The sequence below is a fragment of the Elephantulus edwardii genome, unplaced genomic scaffold (assembly GCF_000299155.1).
Source record: "Elephantulus edwardii isolate Elephantulus edwardi_28Jun2011 unplaced genomic scaffold, EleEdw1.0 scaffold00131, whole genome shotgun sequence".
NCBI classification, from domain to species: domain Eukaryota; kingdom Metazoa; phylum Chordata; class Mammalia; order Macroscelidea; family Macroscelididae; genus Elephantulus; species Elephantulus edwardii.
Window position 1 is genome coordinate 1,073,184 of NW_006399881.1, and position 6,703 is coordinate 1,079,886.

Below are 6,703 nucleotides of genomic sequence, written 5' to 3' on the forward strand. Positions count from 1 at the left end.
GATTGGGGGAAGGGAGGGAAAGAAACAACAGTCAGTGAATGAGAATCCAATTTTTCTGTAAACGTTCATTAACATTGCAATTAAAATTAAAAAAATATTTAAAGTAACAAAAATTAAGGAAGCATTTATTTGTATTTAAAAAACCACAAAACAGGAATAAAACAAAAATTGCACACCCACAAAGACTGTAGCTCATTTCTAATAGTTCTGTAGTCACTGCATTCCCGCCCCCCATTCCTTACCTTAATTATAATTTTTCAGAGGACTTGTATAGCAGCACTACCAAGTCCAGCTTCCACGAATATATCAGACATTCATTGCACAAATCTGCAAACAACTGTGTTTGGGAATTTCTTGTATTTTTCTACCTGGCCAGAACCTCCACATATGTTGACTTTCCATGTTCATGTGTACTCGTTATTATGGCTTATTAAATCATACACAGTAATCAGTAATCATCATTTATCCAGTCACAGATGCCTCAAGCAGCGATCACTCCTGGAAACTTGGCACTCACAGCAGGAAACAAGAGAGCCCAGACAATTCCACTTCAAAAATGCATGTGTGAAGCTTTTGAACAAAAGCAAGAAACTGTGTAAAACACTTTCAACAAGTGTGAATTTGCTGAGTGCATCAGAAAGGGCAGCAAATGATGGATAATTTTTCCAGCCTTAAACACACTGTGTGTGGGTGTATATGTGTGTGTTTCTTCTTTTTACTCTGGGACTTGAGATGGCTGCCATGCATATTGCAAAATGGAGTTTTATCTTATAAATTTATAATAGTACCTGGTGAGGAAGTCATTACATAACTAAAGGTAACAAAAAATGGAGTGGTTGATCTTTTAGAACCACAGGCGTTTTCTCTATTAATTTTGATAATGGGCTTATATTTTATTAAGTAAATGTACTTGAAAAAGCAAAAATGTAAGAAAGCATACATCATTGAACTACCTGTTATGAATATACCCCAAGGAAATGAAAACTGAGACATAAAATGCATATATCTACACCAATGTTCATAGCAGCCTTATTCACAATAGCAAGAAAGTGGAAAAAAACCCTAAATACACATCAACAAACAAATGAATTGAGACATTGTAATACTGTCACACAATGAATACAATGGGGTCATAAAATACTATATAACATGGGAGACTCTAGAAACCATTATGGTGAGTGAACTGACTCATAAGTATAAATACTGCATAAGACCATTATTGTAAAAATAGAAGGGTAATGAGTAAGATGTGTATAAATGCCCAAAAGGGGAAGAGGAAAGAGAGAAGAGGGCAGAATAAGGGCAAGGGTGGAAATAACTAAGCTAGCAGAGTTTAATGGGCAGATAGAGGGGTGAAGGAACAGGGAAGATTTAATGGGGAACTCAAAAGATCAAGGAATAATAATAGGCTTAGGCCAATTACATAATTACATAATTACATAAAACACAATATATAGGAATTGTTGCATGAAACACCATGTAAATGAAAGATTGTATAAAACACAATGTATATCAATGAAACACAATGTAAACAACAACAAAGAAATAAATCTGTTTCAATCTTGAAGATGAAAGCATACATCAAATGTAGTTGTTCCCTTAATCTGTCATATGATAAAGATCTATTTTGTTGCAATTATGCTATAGTGTGAACATTCTTTTAAAACTCCTTTTATAAAAAGTATCTTTGTGATAAGGAAAATTTTATCTCTATTTAATTGTCACAATCTTTTAGAGAAAAATGTTATCTAGTTCAATTAACGTGTTCATTTATAGTTTTGATTCCAAATTTTGGCTGCTTCTAAAAATAAGATTTTTTTTTTAAAGTGTGGAATATGATGTTATCTTTCAGTACATTTTGGTAACACTGGTCAGATTTCATAAGTAGTTGTGGTTACCTAAGGGAGCTCTGGTGGCCTGCTGGTACAAAGTAGCACTGCAATCCTGAAGGCAAGATTTTCAAGTCCATCAAGTGCTCTGTGGTAGATGGGCAAATCTTCTCCTGTGCAATTTACTGCCTATGAAATCCCATTAGAGATTTAGCTGGTTCCAACTCACCAAAACACAAAAACAAAAATAAAATACTCCAAGAGAGCTCTGGTGGCTTAGTGGTATGAAGCTGCACTACAATTCCAAAAACCACACACCCTGCCAAGCAAACTAAAGGTAACCCTTTCATACTTCATCCATAAATAAAGAAAAGTGAAAAGCTTTCATTAAAGTGATAGGCAAGAGATTCCAAGGTAATTTCCTTATCTTCTAAATCAGATTGCAAATTCTTCAGTGAGAACAAGCATGTTATATATAAGCCTAATTCAGCACCAAAGGTATACAGTTTGGTTGATAGGTTGAAGAATTCAGAAGATTTTATAAAATAGAAGCTATCGACCAATCATAAAATTATTTCAATGTGGATTATGTGGAAAGATGGCCTTGCCAATAACTGAACCATAGAAAATGTTGTTTAAATTGTGTATTTTATATAGCTCTTAGATAGCTAGTAAAATGTATGAGGATCTAAGAAGAAGAGGGGAGAAGCAGAGGGGTGAGGGTGAGCAGGGTGTTAATCATAGGATCGCACCATTTGTTTGGTAGAGGGAGGGGTGTGTAAAGAAAATGGGAAGGATCCAGGATGAAAAACAATGTACATGAACTTTGTAAGTAACTAGAAGGGAAAAAAATGTAAAAAAAAAAGTTTATAGCAGAAGATGTTAAGGCCAACTAAAATAAACCAGGGGGATCTAGACAAAGATGAATAGAGTAGGAAACAACCCATCATTGACCCTCCAGCCCGTTTTCAGAGGCACTTAATTGCATTGGAGGAGATTGCCCATTGTTCTGCAGAGCAGCCAGGTGGCCTCAAACTTCGTGCCTTTTTTTTTTTTTTAGGTGAGGGAGTAAGGTACAGAAAGGCATTCCACAAAAGTGTGACATTTATACAGTGTCTACAAATAAGAAGACTTGCTGGATCATAGAGTGATGAATAGATGAGAGTTTCATGAGAGAGCAAAAACTGGATATAGTTGCAAGACAAGATCTCAGAGTATCTACTACGATTCTTGAGGTCTTTTCTATAGGTAACGGCAAGTCATTGAAAGTTTTCCCTTTCAGTTTTCAGCTTGGAGGAGGCCTCAGTGCAACTTTCTTCAGTTGTCCCATCACCCGACACCAGTCACCTCCGCTATGCCAGCCAAGTTCATCCCCAACGAGAATAAAGTCATGCACCCTGGGTGTACCAGTGGGGAAGTCAATGCCACATCTGTTCTGGCCCCCAATATTGGCCCCCTGGGTCTGTCTCCAAAAAAGGTTGGTGATGACATTGCCAAGGCCACCGGTGACTGGAAGGGACTAAGGATTACAGTGAAACTGACCATTCAGAACAGACAGGCCCAGATTGAAGTAGTGCCTTCTGTCTCTGCTCTGATCTTCAAAGCCTAAAGGAATCACCCAGAGACATAAAAAACCAGAAATATATTAAACACAGTGCAAATATCACTTTTGATGAGACTGTTGGCATTGCCCTGCAGATGCGACACTGGTCTTTGGCCAGAGAATGCTCTGGAACTATTAAAGAGATCCTGGGAACTGTGCAATCTGTGGGCTGCAATGTTGATGGCCGCCACCCTCATAGAAGACATCAAGAGTGGTGCTGTCGAATGCCCAGGTAGCTAAGGAACTACAGATGAAAATATTTCAATAAAGGATCATTTGTTAACAGAGAAAGTGGGGGCAGGGAGAGAGAGAGAGAGAGTTTTCCCTGGTGAATGACGAGTTCACAGTTGCTTTTAAGAAAGGTAATGATTTTTAAAATTAATACCTAAATTGGGAGGCTCTGGAGAGCATTATTCTAAGTAAACTAACTCAGTCTCACAAGGACAAATAATGTATAAGACCATTATTGTAGTAATGGAAAGACAGTAAAATGTGTATTAGGATCTAAGGGGGTGAGGGTAAGAGCAGAGGAGTAAGGATGGGGAGGGGCTTAATCATAGGTACACACAATTTGATGGGTAGAGGGAGAGGTGAGTAATGGAAAGGGGGAAGATCCTGTGTGAAAAACAATGTATAAGAACTTTGTAAGTAAACCAGTATGAAATAAAAATTTTATGTACCAAAAACAAAAAAAAAAATAAAGAAAGAAAGGCTATGGTGGAAGATGTTAAGGGTCAGCAAACATAAGCCAGGGGTATCTAGACAGAGATGAATAAATGTAATGGTGTTCAACATTTACTCACATTGTAATATCAGCTGTTCTCATTTCACATGGATCTGAGAAATAACTGAAACCCAATAACAGTTTTCCTTTGAGGTCCCAATTTTTCATAAGTGCATACCAGAACAAATTCCAATTCTCTCCTTCTCTACATTCAGTCATTTAAATTGCTGGTGTGCATTCTCTGGCATTCATGTCACCACAGTGCCTCAATTACCATCCATTCCATCTCCCCATCCCAAAGCTCCTCAGGAAGAAACCAAGGGCCCATTTGGTTAGTCTGGATTGCAGTGTAGTGGTTCTAACACAAAAGTGGTATTTTATTTCATTGGCTCCAATGGATCCTTTACAATGTCTCCACAGTGAAAAGTTTTGCATTTAGAGATTCTTCCATTTGTCTCCCTCTGGCTCATATCCTGCAGAGATAGATTCACCACAGGGTGCTTACTAGCAGCTTGCAGAGAGAAAACAAGGCACTGTTGGAGTTTCCCAGTGCAAAGGTTCCCTGAAGATCTGCTGAGGCTTAAAGTCTCTCTTGGAAAAAAAAACAAGAACATGAGAAAATGTGAATTACTGCTACTGCACTCACCTTGGTTTTTATAAATTCAAAAGAGCTTTCTTACCTAAGAGGAAAGGACAAACTCTCTCCATCTCTGCCTGCACTCTGTCACTGCCAGGTCAAAAACCCACAAAGACATTTTTTGAGCCTAGTTACCATTGATGACCCATGTGAAGGAGACAGACAGGAATCCTCATCTTTGCTTTTGTAAGTCAAGGTCCTTTGAATTGTTTGCAATTAGACTTGTAACACCTATTTGTTGGTTGATAAACCAGTCTTAGTTCACATTAACATCTGTTCCTGTTTCTGACTTCCCCTTGTTCTGTATATACCTCTCTCTCTCTCTAACTAAAATACCAAGGTCATTAATGGAGAACATGGAGAAGGCAATTTCAATTTTCTCTGGAAAGGAAAGAACAAGCAAAGTACTACTGAAAAAGAGAAACAAGGTAGGAGACATCACACATCCATAGTTATCAAGACAGCATGATACTGGTACACTGACAAACATAGATAAAAGGAATAGAATCGAGACCCAGAAAGCAACCCTATTGGCCTATGGCCAATTGGCCTTTGATGAGAAGATAGAATCAAGTGGGAAAATTATAGCTTCTTCAAAAAAAATGATGGGAGCAAAATTGAAAGTTCAACTGCAGAAAACTGAAGAAGACACACATCATACCATACAGGAAAACCTAACTCAAGGTGAATCAAGGGACGTTAAGAGTAAAACTAAAGACTATAAAGTTTATCAGAGAAGAACTAGGAAGAACTCTAGGTATAAATACACTTCTAGCATCACAAAACCCCTACAACCAGAAGAAGATAAAATACATAAATGGAATTTTCTAAAAATATAGTTCTTAGGTACATCAAAAACATCTCCAGATGAGTAAAAAAGAAATCCAGACTGGGAAAATATTGCAATGACATATCTGATTGGGGCTTATATCTAAAATTTATAGAATATTCCAGCATCACAACAAGGAAGAGACAACCACAAAATGGAAACAAGATATAAGTAGACACTTCACGAAACAAGAAAGTCAAATGGCCAACAAACATATGAAGAAACATTCAGAATCCGTAGAGAGATCCAAAGCTAAACAGCAACAAGAAGATATCACTCTAGCCACATTATCAAAGTTCAGCAAAACAGCAAACAACAAATGCTAGCAAGGATGTGGAGAGATTGGAACTCATACACTGCTAGTCGGAATGTAAAATGGTGGAACCACTAGGAGGCTGTCAGGCACGTCCTCAAAAATTTGTAAATATAAATATCATTTGACCCAGCTACACCACTATAGGGAATACACCGTAAAGAAAACAGAGATATGACACAAACAGATGTATGCATACCTATTTTTGCACCATTATTCACAGTAGTGAAGAGATGGAAGCAGCCCAACTGCCCATCAACAAACAAATGGATAGAAAAATTGAGTAAATACACAACAGACTATTACACAGCATTGAAAAACAATATACTTGTTAAACAATACAAAATGGATGAGTCTGGAAGGCAGTTGAGTGGAATAGGTCAGTCATGAAAGGCCAAATACAGTATAGAATAATAGTTAAAAAATAGGATGGACTAAAAATGTGGGGGTGGGGAAGCAGAAAGACAGGAAAAGAATGGAGGGAAGAACTGTCTAAAAGGAAAAAGTGACTAGACACTTTTTTAAAAAATAAAATTTTTATTTTATACTGGTTTACTTACAAGATTCATATACATTGTTTTTCACACTGGATCTTCCCCATTTCCTTTACCCACCACTACATCCACCCATCAAATTGTGTGGCCCTATGATTAATCTCCCCTTTCTCTGCCCATCCTCACACCTCTGTATAAGACCATTATTATAGAAATAGAAAGATAACTAGTAAAACGTGTATGAGGATCCAAAGCGGGGGAAGGTGGCAGAAGA

At 37.4% G+C, this 6,703-nt stretch overlaps 1 pseudogene; it reads left to right on the forward strand.

Moving 5' to 3' along the window:
- The first annotated feature begins 3,120 nt into the window (after positions 1–3,120).
- Positions 3,121–3,672, forward strand: LOC102854722 (annotated as a pseudogene).
- The last annotated feature ends 3,031 nt before the right edge of the window (positions 3,673–6,703 follow it).